Source organism: Tenebrio molitor, chromosome 7 (genome assembly GCF_963966145.1).
Source record: "Tenebrio molitor chromosome 7, icTenMoli1.1, whole genome shotgun sequence".
Taxonomy (NCBI): domain Eukaryota; kingdom Metazoa; phylum Arthropoda; class Insecta; order Coleoptera; family Tenebrionidae; genus Tenebrio; species Tenebrio molitor.
In genome coordinates this window covers 18,050,808-18,070,200 of record NC_091052.1, presented here as the reverse complement: position 1 = coordinate 18,070,200, position 19,393 = coordinate 18,050,808, and the positions used below count along the sequence as shown (strand labels likewise).

General features: G+C 37.6%; 1 long non-coding RNA gene across 1 annotated transcript; it reads right to left on the bottom strand.

The window, feature by feature from the left end:
- Positions 1-16,111: 16,111 nt before the first annotated feature.
- Positions 16,112-18,270, bottom strand: LOC138135826 (uncharacterized). The gene is made up of 2 exons (XR_011161097.1): positions 17,702-18,270; positions 16,112-17,644 (listed from the first exon to the last, which is right to left on the bottom strand). It is a non-coding gene; the product is annotated as an uncharacterized lncRNA (long non-coding RNA).
- Between the last annotated feature and the right edge of the window lie 1,123 nt (positions 18,271-19,393).

The following is a 19,393-nucleotide window of genomic DNA, read 5'->3' as shown; positions in this document are numbered from 1 at the left end:
ATGGTTTTATGTGCTTTGGCTGGTTTGTCTGCCTCACTGCGTTCGGCAGCCAATCTACCAGCCGCAGCACATAACACTTCATTTTTGCTCCTCATAACATAATATACTATTATGTGCTTTGGCTGGTTTGGCTGCCGAACGCAGTGACGCAGTGACGCAGTATCAGCTGCAGCACATAAAACTTCATTTTTTCACGATCGGGAGTAGAAATCAACTTTTCGGATGTCAACATCGTGACAGAAGTAGAGCATTTTCTCCCTAGGGAGCAAATATTTGCTCCCTAGGGAGTTTTCATTTTTTTGACAGTTGTGACAAAAATCTAATGGGAGTTTTCATTTTTTTTGACTGTTGTGACAAAAATCTAATTGTGTTGTCAAGGCAACTACTAATTCCATTAAATTCATCGAAAGATGACAACTCATTTGTCATCATTTTTTTATTCTTAAAATTTGAGATTTTTGTGCTGTTTCTACTCCCTACCGTGAAAAAAATAGTATATATACTTCTGGAGAGAATGCTCATTTTTCCCTCGGTGCTTTGTAGCCCTCGGGCTTCGCCCTCTGGCTACAAACTGCACCTTAGGAAAAATCATGCATTTCTCTCCCTCAATATATAATATACTATTTTGCTCCTCATAACATAATATACTATTTTTATTTGGATAAATAAATTGAACTAGTTATTGGTACAACTAGTTATGAAAGCCGTACTTTTATTCACGAATTTACAGATTGATTCAAGCAAATAAGTGAAAAAAAAGAGACTTTCATAACGTGTTGTACACACTATTTTTTTGCATATCAATGTAAGTTGAGAAATTTGGTGTAAAAGTATTTACGAAAAATTACAAAAAAAAAAAATAGGTATGCTTTGACAATCATCTCCAAGGAGATGGAATGAAATGATGCAAAAAAGTACTACATACTTTCATTACAATTTTTTGTGTAAAAAAGTGCTACTTTCACTACGATTTTGCGTGTTAAAAAGTGCTACTTTCATTACGATATGCAAAAAAATTATTTTGTTCGATACCTCCCTAGAAAGTGGGTCTGTATCCATGGTTACCAGTGAGTGAAGGTTCCACTTTCGCTCACGCACTTTCGCTCACGTACTTTCGCTCACGCACTTTCGCTCACGCATAATTGAAATTCGATTTTATGAAAAAGAATTTGTATATTGAAAATAATTACATACCAATAATAACTAAACGTTATTCACGTGGAGTTGAACATTTCAAGGTCCAATAATTTAATTATTTGGCTCTGTAATTATGTTTTGTAAATAGTGACATGCAGCTAACCAACATAATGCGAATTTAGCAATGCTCAATCCATCGTGAACGGTATTTACCTGGATGTCACTGTTTGCTAAATGTTCAATTCAACGTGAATAACGTACAGTTCGTTTTTTTAAGACTGGCCAGAGGGTTTTACATGCTAATTTTTCAACCTCCTGTTAACTTTGTATTTGTAATACCTAAATGGTTGTAATAGACAATTTACAAATAAAATGTTATTTGCAAAAAATAGTGTGAACATTAATATTTTACATTTTATAACGATAGATTCATTATTTATGTTATAACAAGTTTCTTTACTTTAATAAAAATTAAATGAAATGTTCAAAATGGCCTCCAGAGGCAGTTAAGCAATCACATAATCAATTACATATCAAAATTACAAATGTCAGGTGAAATTTTAGCCTACTGAAAATTTAAAATTAGAGCTAACGGAATTCAAAAAATGTCTTTTTGCTATAACTTATTTTTTGATTCTGGTTATTAAATTGAAATTGTTTCAATACATTATCATATCCCACAACTTTACTACAAAACTGGGTTGAATATTTTCATGAGGTCAAAAGTTAACAGGGGGTTGAAAAATGTAGCTTGTAAAACCCTATGGCCAGTCTTAAAAAAAGCTCACTGTATAACAATTCATCACTTTACATAATTAATCACGACGGCCACCGAATATGCCCATCATCAGTACAACTTTCTGAAGGATCCACTCTTGGTCCGCCGCTTCCAGTAAAAACTTGCAAACATCGTTTCTTGAAGAAGTTGTAGCTTTTTTCGGCTGATAGTTTCTACATTTTGTTTTCAAAAAGGAGGTGAGACTGTTGAACCTGTACAATTTATTATATTAAAACAACAAATAGCTTATTAAAAAAACCTCTTACCTGGATACCTGGAGATATAAACGTTTTGAAATACAAACAGTGTACTCTTCAACATTGAATAACCGCGCTGATGCTGCTTTCGTCTTTTCCCTTGATCTCGGTCTGCCATTGTGTAAATATTTCCAATTCTTTCTGGTATCGTAATTTTGATTTCGTAGGCACCATTTGGTACTTCGCGGCACTTGCCTCTTCCAGGACGTCATCAGGAACACAGAATTCTTCGTCATCCATTTCCACAACGTGGTGTGCACAATCACTTTATTGACTTTGCAAAACTTTGTTTATTTTGGTATTTTATTTTTTTCCATAGCAACAGATCTCTCCGAAAATGTGATTTATTTATTTTATTTTAATTTTATTTAAAATTTTGAATATAAAGTTACAGACTCATTTTCTAAGGAGTTATGTCAGGTATCGAACAAAATCAAATACAGCACTCGAGAGTAAGGCCGCTTTTGTTCACTTGAATTGCATCGACCACTCCGCTGCGCGTCGTGGCCGAACATGCAATTCGCGTGAACAAAAGGTTACCTTCCTCTCTCGTACTGTAAATAACTATTAAAAATTTACAACAAACATGAAAATTCTAAAAATCTAATCGTCAATTTTAAAATTATTTTCCATTTTTTTAACAAAACCAACAACGTTTTCAAAACAATTAATTCTTCGCTTATCTTATGTTATCAGATCTATTACTCGGTACTCGATGCTTCTAAGTACTATTGCGACCCAAAAGGCGGGCCGGCCACAAAACAGATTTCTGGTGTCCTGATTGGAGTACGGAAGGGAGAAAGAGACGCCAAAGTTCAAAGACAGCACAACATTTATTGGGTTCTGTAGTTACAGGGGCGGCTTGCCCAGTTTATGCACCGCGCAGGATGCGATATTTTGAGTACTGGGCACTCCTCGTTCGGGCTTGGATGGCTTCCGTGGTTCAGTGGGGCCGAAAGAGGCACGAGGGGAACAGTACTACTTTTGCCGGAATGGGGTAGCCGCCGACGCAGCTCCTCCGGAGTCGGGGCTCGCTTCCTCCCTGGTTGGGCCTCGCTTTGTCGTGTCTCCACGAGGTGGTCGTGGGTGTTGAGAACAAATCAGAATCTTGGAAAAGAGAGCCCTTGAAGGAGAGTCCTGCTGGTCGCCTGTAGGAACAGTGGAAATTTTCTAGCTGCGAGAGCCGCCATTCTGGTTTCGAGGTCGTACTTACTTGAGACGCTAGTACCGAAATTTATCCGTCTTCGACGTTTCCGGTTCCGCTCGGACACTAATTTTAACTCGGCGAAACGGTACTAGGTACGTGCTGTTCGGTGGACCTTTGCACGGAAAAGAGAACCAGTTCTTTCGTTGCGGATTTTGCCTCGGCGCTTTTCACTAATTAGTGGAGACGAATTTGCGGGTGGTTTTACCGATCGATAAAATCGTCACACTCGCTCCCTATAAAAATTTTTAAAAATTTTGAAGCTTGCGAGAAAATTTTTAAACGCGTCGCTGTGGTGGCGCAATGCACCGTGAAAATGAAAATTTTTGGACGGTAACACGTTCGCAATTCCGCCCGTCCGAGGAATCGCTCATTAGGAATACTGAAATTGAAATTTTGAGCTGTATAGTCGCTCGGACTGAAACTGACGGTTCCGGACACGTCGGAGTCAAACGTTTCGCACCCGGACCCCACAGACTGGCGGTGCCGAGGGCTCGGCGGCAGGAGCACCCGAAGAACGGTCTCCTCGCGTAAGATGTTAAGTCGCGTCGTGGACGACTGGTCATCGTGGACGATGCTCGAGTCGCCGGGCCGACGGCCTCACGGGCTACCGGACAACCCCTACTAAAATTTCGGACTGTACCAGCTGTCCTGGAGCTCTACCGGTCGCGAGTTGTCGGGGAACGAGCGGAGCGATCCCAACGCGCCTTTCCCGCCAGGTGACTTTTTATTGCAGAATACTTTGAGGAAAACTTCGAGAGCAAGGAAAATAATGCACAGATTCTCAAAAACGTTAACCGTCACATTTATTTATGTAAACAACTAAACAAAACTACATTCTCTCTATGGACTCAGTACTAGAATCTAGACTACTAAATTGTCTCCCTGTAACACGCGCAAAACACTTATTTTAACACTCTCACCGTTTCAGCGTGTTAAGTAGGGTATTCGATTACATTCATACTAGAACATAAACGCTTGAATTTTTCTTTAGTCAAGGCTTTCGTAAAAATGTCAGCCTTTTGTAGTTCTGAAGGAACGTACTCGACTTTGATTTCTTTAGCGTTGACTTTTTCACGAATATAGTGATAACGAACATCAATGTGTTTTGTACGCTTGTGAAATTCAGGATTTTTGACTAGTTTTATGGCACTTTGATTATCAACGAATATCACAGTTGCTTTTTCACATTGAGGTCTGATATCTTTCAGCAACTTTCGTAACCATATTGCTTCCCGAGACGCAACCGACGCTGCAACATATTCTGATTCTGTTGTGCTCAGTGTTACAAGCTTTTGCCTTTGAGAGCACCATGTGACAGGACCATTTGCGAGCTCGAACAAATACCCGGTTGTTGACCTTCGTGTTTCGATATCATTCGCGTAATCCGCGTCGGAATAACCAATTAACTCACATGCTTTTTCGCTACAGAAGTATTCGATACTCGATCGTTCCTGACACATATGAGATAATGCGTTTTGCTGCGCGCCAATGCTCGTCATTGTGATTGTTCAAAAACTTGCTTACTGTATTTACAGCGAAAGCTATGTCTGGACGCGAAACTACGGCCAAAAACATTAAGGATCCGACTGCTTCACGATAAGGCACATTTTCAGCCTTTTTGTCGTTCTCGAGCACAGGATAAAGAACAACATTAGGATCAATCGGAACACTAGCTTTCTTTGCTTCACTCATTTTGAATTTTGAGACAATTCTTTTTGCATATGCACTTTGGTGAATGAACAATTTTTGTTTCGCTCGATCGCGCTTGATCTGCATACCTACAAACATGCTAGTATCACCGATTGTGATTTTGAAAGTCTCACTCAAACGCCCGAGCATGATATCAAGCGTATCAAGAGATTTTGCTGCAATGAAACCATCATCAACAAACAATGCTAAATACACGGACTCATTTCCGACATTTCCTACAAAAATACATTGGTCTGCTTCAGTTTCTTTAAAACAAAATTTGTGCAAGAATGCACTAAACTTTTTATTCCAGCACCTTGGTGCTTGCTTCAATCCATATAGGGACTTGTTCAGCTTACACACGGCACTTTTTCGCGCACTTTTGCTCTGCTTTTCACCACTTAGACCTTCAGGCACTTCCATGTAGATCTCCTCCTTGAGCTGCCCATGAAGGAATGCTGTCTGTATGTCGAATTGCGCCAACTCAAGATCTTCTGCTGCCACGAGTGCAAGAAGCACTCTTATTGAGTCGTACCGTACAACTGGAGCAAACGTTTCATTGTAGTCAACACCTCTCTGCTGTAAGAAACCACGAGCACACAGTCGTGCTTTGTATCTGTTCACATCGCCCTCGGCATTCCTCATCAGTTTGAAAACCCATTTAGAGTCGATAGTTTTGACTCCGGGATTTCGTTCGACCAGGGACCAGGTACCATTTTCCTGGTGAGCTTTGAGCTCACTGTTGATCGCGTCGATCCACTGAGGTGCATCTGCACTTTGTGTAGCTTCTGTATACGTCAGGGGCACGTTATACTCTGCAACGTTAGACTCATACCGCGTTGGAGCTCGCAGATTCGCCCGATCTCGCAGGGTTCGTTGTGATGTTTCTTGTTGAAGCGCCTGTACCTCCATATCTGCAACTTCTTCGGTAGCTTCTTGAAATTCATCTTCTTCTTGTCGTTCATCTGCGTCTTCTGTTCGCTCATCAACTTCTTCGACATTTGGAAATATTATTTCCTCGTCATCTTCATTTCTTACGACACTTTTTGTGCTGCCAACAGTTTCATTGAAGACAACATCACGCGAAACAGATACTTTCTTCGACACAGGGTCAAACACTCGGTAATTTGACGATTCTCCATCGTAACCCACAAATAGCATCTTCTTTGAACGTGGCTCTAGCTTCGTGGTCATCTGCTTCGGGATGTGAACAAAATCTGTGGAGCCAAACACACGCAAGTGTTTTAAGTTTGGCTTTTGTCCGATCCAAAGTTCATACGGTATCTTTTTTTCTGGAGTACTCGATGATCCACTTCTATTCATCAGATACACTGCCGTGTTTACAGCTTCTGCCCATAAGCGGAGTGGTAGACTTTTCGCGTGTATCATCGTTCGTGCTTTCTGGACGATGGTCTTGTTGTCGCGTTCTGCTCTGCCATTTTGCTCCGGCGTATACGGGGCAGTATTTTCTCTCTGAATTCCTCGAGATTTCAGGTAGTGATCCAGAGATTTGTTCTGGTATTCTCTGACATTGTCGGACCTCAGCACTTGAATTCTTCGTCCGCATTTGTTTTCAACCATTTTGTCCAGCATCTTCAGTTTCTCGACTACGTCGCTCTTATGTCGAAGGAAGTAAACAAAGCGAAAACTTGTGGCATCGTCCTTAAACAAAACATAACAATGTGCTCCACCAAGAGATTCTAGAGACATCGGTCCGCACACATCCGTGTGAAAAACTTCGCCAGGTTTCGTCGCAGCCCGTTCGCGCACTTTGTTGAAGACTTTACGCTGCGATTTTCCTATTTGACATGGTTCGCAAAATACGTCGTGCTTTTCTGATAGCTGCACGCCATTGACGAGGTTTTTGTTCACCATTTCGCGCAACGTACGAAAATTTAAATGTCCCAGTCTTTCGTGCCAGACACGTAGGTCACTTGTCGACGCGTTTGCTTGAATATTACTACGCGCATTTTTAACTCTAAAAACCATGCGATAAATTTCGTTTTCTTGTTTTACACCGAACGCTAGCAACTCGTTGTCACCGTGTATGTTCACATAGTCACCTTTGAACAGAACCTCGAGACCGCGCGTGGTACACATACCTACCGAAAAAAGATTCTTTTTCATCTCGGGCCCGTAGAGAACATTTTCTATTCGCGCGTTTCGCCACTCATCGTTGACGCAGTTTTCAATGAGCACTGTGCCTTCGCCCACAATTTTGCACTCCTTGTTGTCACCTAAAGAGATAGTACCACCATTAGTGAGCTCTCTGTACTCGGAAAACCAATCGCGTCTTCGTGTGATGTGTCTTGAAGCTGTCGGTAATCCAGACATCTTCGTTACGGGCATTGCGAACTTCGTTGATGGCACTGTCTAGCAACTTAGTGTTGCTCTTGTCACACATCTTCGACTGTTGTCGGTGTTTCTCTGCTACGAACGCGGAATCTCTTGTATCTTTACCTGCGCTACCATTTTGATTTTCGCTTTTCTTGCTTCTGCACTCGCGAGCAAAATGGCCTCTCTTCTTGCATTTGTAGCACTCGACGTCCTTACGCTAGTCCGACTTCTGTGATTTCCCTGTTGCGTTCTTCGCGTCATTCTTCTTGGCTGCGTTTTTCTTGTACGCAGAAAACGCGCCAGGTCTCTCGTCCTCAACAGTTAGACGAGCTTCTTCACGGATGAGACGCTCTTGAAGATTATTCAGCGTTTACTGCTCTGGTGATACACTGTCCCATGCCGTCTGAAAAGCTGCATATTTCGACGATAAACTTGCGAGTATTTTGGCCATTATCGTCAAGTCCGACACTGGTTCTCCCACGTCCAGTAGTTGAGCAGCCATGTTTTGTACTTTCGAAACGTGCTGTATGATACTGTCTCCCGGAGACATTCTGTACTCGTACAGCCTCGTCGTGAGCAGCAGTTTGTTCGAAGCGGACTTCTGCTCGTGCACGCTCGTCAGTTTTTCCCACATTTCTTTGGCCGTTACACAGACCAAAAGCGGTTCAAGCTGCTCGCTCTCAATCGTCGTTGAAATCAGGAACATAGCTTTTGCATTGTCCTTGATCCACCTCGCGATATCCTGATCGACACCTTCCGGTTTCACTCGCGATCCGTCGACAATGTCTCGAATACCGTGCGGGACAAATAACGCATTCACTTGGAATTTCCAACTCTGAAAATTTGTCCCGTTGAATTTCGAAACGTTTCGCGCCGAGATCTCGTCAGACATTTTCGGATTACTCAGGAGCACTTAACTCTTGTCGGGAACGATTAACTCACTAGCCGTATGGCTACAGCGTGCGCGACTCGTTTTTGAGACGCTCACAAAGTTTTTCCTCTAAGTGTTTTCAGCTCAGTTAACGATATCTGGGCCCATAACCTTTTATTGCAGAATACTTTGAGGAAAACTTCGAGAGCAAGGAAAATAATGCACAGATTCTTAAAAACGTTAACCGTCACATTTATTTATGTAAACAACTAAACAAAACTACATTCTCTCTGTGGCTACTCAGTACTAGAATCTAGACTACTAAATTGTCTCCCTGTAACACGCGCAAAACACTTATTTTCACATGACTAAAACAAAATGTATCAATTCAGGAGGGTATCACAGCGGAGTGTTCCACAAAACCTACACGTGCTCCACCTGAAGACGGAGAGAGGAGAACGGCCCCTCTAGACCGATCACGCAAGCTCCATCGCAATTCGTGGGCCATCACAGAGAAGAAAGAGGAAGAAACGAACAAGAAAGAACAAAGACTACATTGGTTTTAGCACACCTCCGCTCCCGTTACGATCCCAAACCGCCCACGCCATGTGCTGGGATTTCGACCTCAAGGGCCTCACAATCAGGAGTCGAAAAGAAAGATGAACGTCAAAATCGGTTTTTCTTTACGTCGGCCGAAATTGCTCGGGGTCCGCCGCTGCGACGAAACGGTGTCACACTGGACTTCGCACGATTTATTCAAACCGTCAAAAAAAATCTCCACCACGGTGAGAGTGACAAATCATTCAATCAAAACCAGGATCTCTACCGAGGTGAGAACCAAAATGTTCGCGGGGCCATCCCGTAACGCAACTCAGTTGAAGCGCGGCTTCTCAAAATCGAAACACGGTTCGATGTCGGGCTTTTACCGACGGCGACGCCGGACTAGGGCTTAGACGTATTCTATTCCGTGATGAACAGTTGTTATTTCGCACAGCCCCGCCTAAAGGGCGAAAAAAATTGGAAGTCAATCGCTGTCCGCAGAATCGGTCGAGTTCGTGGCGCTCTGACGACGATCTGATTCGCAACCGGAGCTGGACCCTCTGTCGGAGAGGTGGTAAATTTTCAAATCTTTGACGTGCCACTTTCCTCCGGGACGACCAACGGGGTCGTTCAGCGCGCAGACATTCGAACCGATTTTCTGGGCCACGGTGAATGGTCCTTTGAACCGTTTTGCCAGCTTGGCAGTGAAATGCTTGGTCGAATCCGTGGTCGGATATTCGCGTTTCCAGACTAGGTCGCCTTCCTCGAAGCTGAGCGTTTCCGGTCGTAGAACAGTTTGGCTCGTTCGCGAGCTCGTTGGAGCTTTTGTCGAACCTCGTACCGGATGCGAGCCAGTCTAGTTAGATGGTCATTGTTGTCATCGTCCTCGCTGTCGGAGCTGGATGCAAATTAAAATTCGGAATCTGGTTAATGTGTTCTTGGGCAGACTTGATTAAAAACTCAATGTGTTGCTAAAAAGAACCGCTATTTTTATTTATAAAAACAATGCCCAATTAATTCATTGTTTATAATAGTATATTATGTTATGAGGAGCAAAAATGAAGTTTTATGTGCTGCGGCTGGTAGATTAGCTGCCGAACGTAGTGAGGCAGACAAACCAGCCAAAGCACATAAAACAATTTTTGCTCCGAATAACATATACTATTTTTTCTTCAAACCTTCGTAACAAATTATTTAAGACATGTTAAGAAACCAGGTAGGAATTTCAAATGATAATAAAGATAATAACTTCACGGACGCCCTCAGCGGAGATAATAACTTTATCTGCCGCTCTCAGCGAAGATAATAACTTAATCTGCCGCTCGTCAGCTCATTAGATGCCATGACAATGAAGTGACACTTTAGCATTATCAATGCAGCAGAATAATGTCATAATTTACGGACGTTTGAAGAAAAAATTATTTTATCCCTGAATGTATACTCAAAATTCTAAATTCTTTCATCTTTGCAGAATATTAGTGTACGATAAATTCACAAAAATCCGCTGGGAAATAACTAAGTTATTAGGCTCGAAAGTCTTAGCTGAGACACCCTGTATGCTCAATGAAATACATAGATTGCCATGGATTTCAAAACTGTCAGTGTCAGATATCAATGCGATGTTCTGATTGTTTTGAAATAAACAAAAATTGTTCAGATTTAATTGTTTTTGATTCACACTTTCTGGTCGTGGAGAATTATTACATTTTCTATTGAAATCTTAAAATAAAGAAACTCCAGCTACATGTAAACTATGACAATAAACTTGACTTTTTTATAAAGTAATAGAGAAATTTGCTATAAATAAAACTATGTACAAAAAAATAAAAATGAAATTAGATTACCACCAAAATAAATAGTAATACATAATACATAGATATATATGTATTAACAGCAAACTAAACATTCTTCCTGGTGAAATCGTGCTAATATCCATTTTACCCAAGACTGTAAAATCTTGCCTGGCTGAACTGGGGACTTCCGTTAGCGACAAATAATGGTTGTCTTGTTAAAATTACCTGTATTCTGTATTCTAAAAATCTCGATTTTTGAAAATTTAATTTTTACATTATACCGGGTGCCCCAAAATTCACGGAACAGCTTAGCAGTACGTTGTTAATTGGTCATTAAAATATCAGGTAAAAATATTTTTAAAAAATCAATCTATTCGTTACGGTAAATGTGGCAATATTTTTTAATATGTAGTATGCAGTTTACTTAACGAGTTCGTGTGTAAATTGGGCTTTTTTTGACATAAGTGGGTCCACAATTGAAAAGTTGTGACATTTATCAAAATCCGTTCACACAGGAGAAAATAATTCTCAAATTCTGAGTGTCGAACAAAAAAAAAATTCTATGTATTTCAATAGTTTGCAAATATTTCATTTATGTTGTATCCATGGCTATGAGAGAGCAAAATCAAAGCCACGTTGCCATACGTTATTTGAGGTAAAACGAACAAAAAATTATTACTTGAAATTTGCTTGAAATAATAAAGAAAATAATTGTAAACCTGATTACAGTCGTTCAGAATTATTATTCCACTTGCTAGTAAAAGACAAATAGTCGAAATCTTTTTTAATATTTAAAATAAACGATTGGATGTAACATACAGAATAGAACCGAGAGGATTAATTCATTTCTATTTATTTTATTCGAATAACTTAACAACCACATCTTTCAGCTGAAGAACAAGAAAACAAACAATATAAAAAACAAAACAGCAATAAAACAAACAAAAAAGAATCATCACACAATTAAATCCATGTGATTTCAATTGAATAAATGATTTGTTATCTAACTGCATTTATATTTATTTCATTCATACATAACCAAATTTAGCAATAGCGAAGCATTGCCCGGTACGCTAGTAATTTATAAAAAAATACCTAGAGACCAGGCCCGCGCTAAAGGGCAAATCGATGATTTTCGGTAAGGAAAATTTTTCTGCTTGGGAATTCCATTATAAAACAACTTGTCACAGGTAGTTCGGGGAAGGGTTTAGTTACCTACATTTACAAATTGTTTCTTGTAGTAATTTTAGCTCAGTTCAGTGTAGTTTGCTTTGTTGAATAAAATTGTGTTTTAAAATCCGCTTTCGGTTCTTTTATTTTCGCTAAAAAGAACACAAGTGGTGTAAGATACAAATAAGTTTCATTAAAAATTAAATGGCACAATTGTTCACTATTTCTGTTGCGTTTCTTTAATATTGATATTAATCAATTTTCGATCGTTACACATGAATTATCATTACATGGGATAAAAAACTCGTATAGTGCTCCCAGAGCTGCAGCGATTTTATGGCAGGGTACCATTGTATAAACGTTGACGGCACCATCAATAGGTTTAAACCGCAGCGCAGGGGCAACCCCTAATCGTAAATTCGTTCAAATACTACCCTGTAAACTGACAGGTACAGAACGAAAATGATGATTGACAGGGATCTGTTTAGGTCGGCTATCAGCATCTCAATAGACGTAATAATTACTATTGCCTTGCCATAAAATCGCTGCAGTTCTGGGACAACTATAGTTAACAAATAAATAAGACTTAGATAAAATGATAAAAGCAGACATTCACTATTTTGTAATCGGTATACCAAAATTTACAACTATGTCATAAAACCCTCGATGGTATGAAAGCAAGACTCTCCGTTTACGGCACCTAACAGCTAGAACTTGTTCAAACAGTAAAAGAAACATAAGCCCTGATTAATTTACATATTATACCTGACGATTATTTCACGATTATTGAGATTCTTATTTACGGCTGAAAATTTTGTTTAAAATCTGTTTGGCCATATTAACCTCCCCACTCCAATATTGTTTTAATTTTGTTTAATAAAGATACTTTACCTCTGCAAATTTACCCAGAATTTTCTTACCTATTGTAACGATCTATTTTATTACGTTCATTATTACAATCATTTTGATTTTAGTTGCATATTTTTTTTTTTTATCAAGCACACCGATTATTTCGATTGTGTATTATTTTATTGAAGATTCAACTCATCATATTAAAATCAAAAATTTCGTTAACGTCTATCCATCACTGTAACTCTTTCGTGATAATTTTATAATGCTGAACAAAATAATTTGCTGACGATTTTTGAAAGCAAACTCTTTATAGTAACTAATATGTAAATACACTGCCCGCCAAAATTATCGCATAATTTCAAAACTCGTGTTTTTGAGCTAAAATTTATTTCCAGTTACAACATTTCGAACTGTGAAGTATTAAAGAAGTAGATTTATAAAAGTAATACACTACAATAATGAAAACACAACAAAGAAATGAACTTTGAATGAAAGAAAGCGAATTTATTAAATTTAACTTCAAATTTGAAATTTCAAATTTTTGCACCAACGTTAAAGCAAAAATTGCTATTCTTAGAACGGCAGTGCGGCAACTTACAAACACTTTGACAGTGCTGGAGTTTAGTAAATGGATAGTAGAACTAGTAACAGACGTAAACAATTCAGTTGTGAATTATAATAACTGTGTTTTTCATTTTGGTAGATAGATTGTTTTGGTAATATAAATGTTTATTAAAAAAATTATCGCTTATTAATTTTGCTTAGGTATGTAACATGTAAAAATTATCACAAACTTTTTGAGTTGCTAGGAAGTTATTAAAAATTTTAATTCATTTATGGGCTGATTTTTAGTGCCGTGCGATTTTCATTAATACGAGTGCCAAAAAAACCCAATTTACACACGAACGAGTTGAATACAATGGTTTTTTGTTCGAGGAGACTCCAAATCGCTTAAAATGTTTAAAGTTAGCTTACCCGTTTCGTTTTGACAAGCAGGCACCACTAGATCTCGTCCCCAAGTTAAGAAAAACAACATATCGTTATTTAGAAAAATTTAATAACGTAACAGTATGTATTTTGAAAAGTTAAATTTCAGAAATATTTGTTTGATATTTTCAGTTCGTATTGGATAAATAATTGAATTAGAAAATCCAAGAAAATGTATTATCACTAAATATTATGCAACAAGATTTATAAACGGCACTTTAGACACGAGTTTTATGTTAGGCACGAGCTAAGCGTAGCGGAGCGAGTGTTTAATAAACAAGTGTCTAGAGAAGTTTATAAACGAGTTGAATACTATAATTTTTCGAGGAGCTGAAAAGACTAGGATGTCAGTTTAGGAGGAAATAGGATGGGCAGGCATCTTTTCCGCGCCAACTGTTACTTAAAATCCCCCTATAACTGCAGATACAATTTTGGTGTACCTATTGCTTTTCCGCACTAAGAGTTGCAGGAATTGCTAATTTGCACCCATAGTGTTATAGACGTTATAGACACTTACAGTTCCAATAGATGTTTTGCCGCATTTGCGAGTTATTACTAGGGGATTATTTACCTACCCTATAAGACGGTTCAAGACTTGTACTTGTAACTGCGGATATTATAACTAATATCATATCTTTCATTTTTCTAAATGGTTGATGCACATATTTTTCACTTAAACGCAGTAACAATTTGCAATAAAATATTTATTCTGTCCGTAGTTTTCCATGGACTTTTGTTTTCAAATATCTAATTAATTTGACTAGCCAGCCTTCAATTATCGTGCACTTAAGCAATCGTTTTTAAAAGTAAACCCTAATGTAAAATTAATTTCCGTTTGGGACAATTATTAAACCCACTAATGGTATACCCGAGGACCCAGGAGAGAATTTAAAAAAATATTAATCGTTCTTCTGTTTAAGCATTTATTATGCACAATCTCTGAAATTATAGGATTAACATAGTTAGAATCCATTTGAGTTTTCTTCATACACATTTTATTTAGTAAAGAGCAGTTGTGCGAACAAGTCGCTTTCAGTTTTTCTTCTTCACTGATAGAGTGAAAACAATGGACGGACTGGTTAAAAAATCTTTTAGTGTTAACTTATACTTAAAGAGAGTTTTTGGTTTTTATCCATCTCAAAGCCACAAAGGATTATACAAAATTTACTCTTATTTAATGTATTGTGTCTTTACTATACTTATTCCGGTACTGGCCGCTATGGATCTTCTTCTTGGCGAAGATGTAGACTTGGCACAAATATCGGACAACGCATTCCTCGTCTGTCAAACGGGATGCTTCATCATCAAATTCTTACCTTTCGTTAACAATTCAGATCAAATTAAGAAGAGTATTTTCACGATAGAAAATTGTCTCTTCAACATGTAGACGAAAAATCAAGAAGAAATTATTGACGAATGTGTAGCAACTTGTAGACGCAATTGTCGCCTCTTTTTGAGTTTTTGTTTGTTAACATTAATCAACTGGGCCATCACACCTTTCTTTATCCCTGCATATCATTTACCAATTGAAATTTGGTTGCCTTTCGATTATAAAACCAGTACACATTTGTACTCTTGGAGTTTTGTTTTTGTTGTTGCAGGTATGTCATGTATTGTTTAAAACCAAAATAATTATAACATTTCAGGTGTTGGTAATGGAGCTCTTTCAAGTGGTGTGATTGACCCTTTGCTTGCCGGGTTGACTTCGCAGGCTGCAACTCAGCTAAAAATATTGAAAAATAATTTGCAGTATCTATACGAACACGCTGAACAAGAAACTGAAAACATCGATATTCATCCTACAGAAAAGGAACTGTTGAAATCAGAAATAATTTATAAAAAAATTAAATTTTGCATTAAACACCACAATGCTATTTTGGAGTAATTATTACCAAAGAATAGATGGGGAGTTCTAGAGCTAAGTTATATTTTGTTTCAGATTTGTAGAGATGTATGAAAAGACATACTCTTCAGTGGTTTTCATTCAATTTACTGCGAGTGTCGCTGTTATCTGCATTTCTTGTTTACGTTTAAGTATGGTAAGTAAGATGCACATACCTGCTCTAAGGAACATCGTTGAAACAAATATTTTTATAGGTTGAACCTTTTACATTTACTTTTTTTGCAATGATTTTGTTTCTTTGTACCATGCTTTCAGAAATTTTTCTGTACTGCTATTACGGGACTACATTATTTGAAGAGGTATACTGCTTAATTTTTTCTTTCTGTCTAATTTACTTACTTTACTTTCTAGAATAATACATTAACAAATGCTGTGTATATGGGTAGTTGGTACAAATACAATATAAAATGTCGAAGAGCTTTAATCATTTTAATGGAACGTTCGAGACGACCCATTATCATAACAGCCGGAAAGATACTTGACTTGTGTTCTGGGTATTGGAGCCAATTTGGTTCGCTTCCATGATTACTAGAGAGCGGATTTATATGCACAAAAAAATAAAAATTAAGCGCTTAAATAAGCATAACATACTGAATAAAAAAGTTTTATTTTAAACAAAAAAGCATTAAAAAGCATAAAAACAAGATAATAAAACACAATTCCTAAAAATGAAAATATAACATTTTTGTATTGCTTATACAACAAAAAACAACTCCTTATGGTTAGAAAACACTACTTGAACTTCAATCTTCTTCTTTGAAACAATGAATGATAAGGAGTTGTTCTAAATGATTAATTGTAAGATTTCTTCGTCGATCATTCAATATATTTTTAAAGTTGGAGAAACTGCGCTCCACATCTACACTTGTAGTTGGCGCAAATTTGAATTTGGGGATAATTGTAGAATCGATGTTTAAGTTTTCCACATATTCGCCTTGTAAAACTCGCGCTATGTCACACAAAATACCAAAACCTGTGTTTTTGTTTAAAACATTGTCGAGTTTCTCAGATACGACACGCCCAACTGCTCCTCTCACAGAGTTAGTTTCTTCTTTAAATTTTTGAACCATATTCACTGAGTCAACCAATGGAACACCTTGTTTTTCTAGTTTTGTTATAGTCTCACATACAAATTCATAATTACTTTTTAGAAAAGCTAAATTCTGTCGCAACTCTTTATTTTTGAAAATATCTATGCAGTTTCTTATTGACTGCGACGGAGCGTCGACAAATTCGGTAACTACTTCTTCAAATTGATTAATATATTGACTATAATAAAATGCGGCCTCTAACCAAGTTCCCCATCTGGTCAAAATTGGTTCTGGTGGTAAAGGTATGGTTGGAAATGTTTCCTTAAAATATTGCACTCTTAGTGGGGCTTTAACAAAAATTTTTTTACCATTTGAAATTAACTTATTTACCACAGGAAATTCTAATCGTATAGTTTCAGCTATTCTGTTTAGTCCGTGCGCAACACATGTACAGTGAATTAATTTTTCGTAAAATATTTTTAAGTTTGTTCCAGCTTTAATCATGTATGCAGCGGCATCCGAAATCATTAGCAAAATTTTGTCCGTTGGTACGGCATTTGGAAGAAAAAAAGACGTAAGACTTTCATTAACAAATCTGGTAATCGAATTACTGTTTGTTTTGGACAATTCTTTGCAACTGACAACATATCCTTTAGTAGGAATATCTTCCTTTAAAATACCGAGAATTAAACTTGCCACGTACCTTCCACAACTGTCTGTTGTTTCATCGACTGCAAACCACATGTAGTTACTTCCGATGCGTTGTTTAATTTTGTTACACACTTCTCGAAATACTGGCTCTAAATAATTTTTACGAAGAGTGCTCTCAGCCGGAACGTGTCTATTGCAATGGGTTTGTAGAAACTGTTGAAATGGGCCTTTATCTAACTTTTTGAATGGTATATTGGACTGAACCATCATCCTACATAAGTCGAAGTTAAACTGAAATTGTTCGTTTTGCCGTGATGTGCTTGCAACAGATTCTTGTAGAGTTTGTTGTTTAAATTTTGAAATCTCGAATTTTTTTCTTCGTTCAACATGAGTGTTGCTTTTCATATGTTGAATAACATTATATTTTTTTTCGCTTTGAATCTAAAATAATATTTTCTGAATACTAGAGAATTAGGTAACTACACAAAAAATACTTACGGTTTTAACGCAAACTCGACAAAATATTTTATTATTTTCAATTATAAATTCTGGAAAATTTTTTATCCACTCATCAGGCGTAGATTTTGGTTTTGGCATTTTTGAATTAAATTTTAAATGAAATGAAACAATGACCTGCACTCTAAGAAGGAATACGAGGGAATCGGTAAATATGGAGCAAATAATTCGCCTAGTGTTATCGTGTTAAACCGGTTTTTCGCAACAACAAAGTGAGAGATGAGTTCCTATAAACCTGGCTGCCACCACATTTCATCAACGACAAACGAGAAATTAATTTTTTTCATTTCTTGCGGCAACGGAATGTTTTCCGTGTTAAAACAATAAAAATTCTAATAAGTAAAGAATGAAAAAATACCTATAAATAAGGAAAAAGGCAGTAAATAAGCATATACATTTTAATATGCATAAAACTGCAAAAAAAGCAAAAAAAGCATAACAAAATAGGGCTCAAATGACTCAAAATTTTAAGTCTGTTACACATCTCAAAAAGTATTGAGCTACTTATAACCCCCACAAAAAGCATAAAAACTAGAAATCCGCTCTCTAATGATTACTGTAATGCACTTACGAGTGAGGTCACTGTTTTGCCCATAATGCACATTGCTAATCGAAGCGCGCAGATCCTTCTCGATGCGAGATCCGCGACCGCCATTAATCATCTACCGTAGAAATCGGGTGACTCTGACTCGTGGGTGGCACACCTTTGTCCACCATCTTCTAACATCACCTTTAAGTAAGCTCATCTTCCGTTCCAACTATATCAATCTTATCGTTCATACTTCGTTAAACCAACCAGTGTATTTAGTTTCGTTGTTTTTATGTGTTAAAGCGAGTAAACGCCATTTAAGTTAAACTGACCGTTGCATTAATGATCCCACGCCGCGCCACTTACCTACACCCAACATCCAATACAAAACAACTTGTCACTTGAGACATTTACAACGGTAAATTTCAGTTTGAATTAATGTCACTTGCACATAAGTATTAATTATTTCTTTTGAAGATTCTGCGAAGAGCCTATTCTTTACTAGCAGTACTAAAAAATTATTAAATGTTACTAAAAACAAAAACAATTCATCTGCTGTCGACTACTTTTAAAAATAGACAATATAATATAGTAATATAGGGGTTGTAGCGTCTCGTTTGAATCTTGGCGGCTTCGAGCAACTGTAATTACCCTTATCAGATGTCAGCACTGCCTTACAGTTTTTCAAAGTCACCTATGCGCAAAACCATTTTCCAAAATGCGCCTTCGACGCTATAAATAGCACCGCAACCCAGGCCTCGGCCTCTCTGCGATTTTGTTTCTTGTCTATTTACTTAGCACATGTTAGTTTAAGTGTTGTTTGCAATTATTATTAAGTTGTTAAAGTTTAAAATTATTATAGCAGTGTGTTAAGAGCTATAGTTTTCATTCAAATCCAAATACAGTCCACTAAATCAAACCCAAGAAAGTGACCAACGGCGTCACCAAATTGGACCCCGCCAAGTGCCACACAGGCGGTATGTTATGTTTTTATTTATCTATATATACAGTGAGCGGCAAAAGTATGGAATAAATTCTTTAAAAATTAAACAAAATTTTTTTCAAAAAAATCTTTGGACAGGTCAATTTTAGTTTATAAAAATACAGGGTTATTCTAAATGATTGTAGTCGAAGTAGGCCATGCC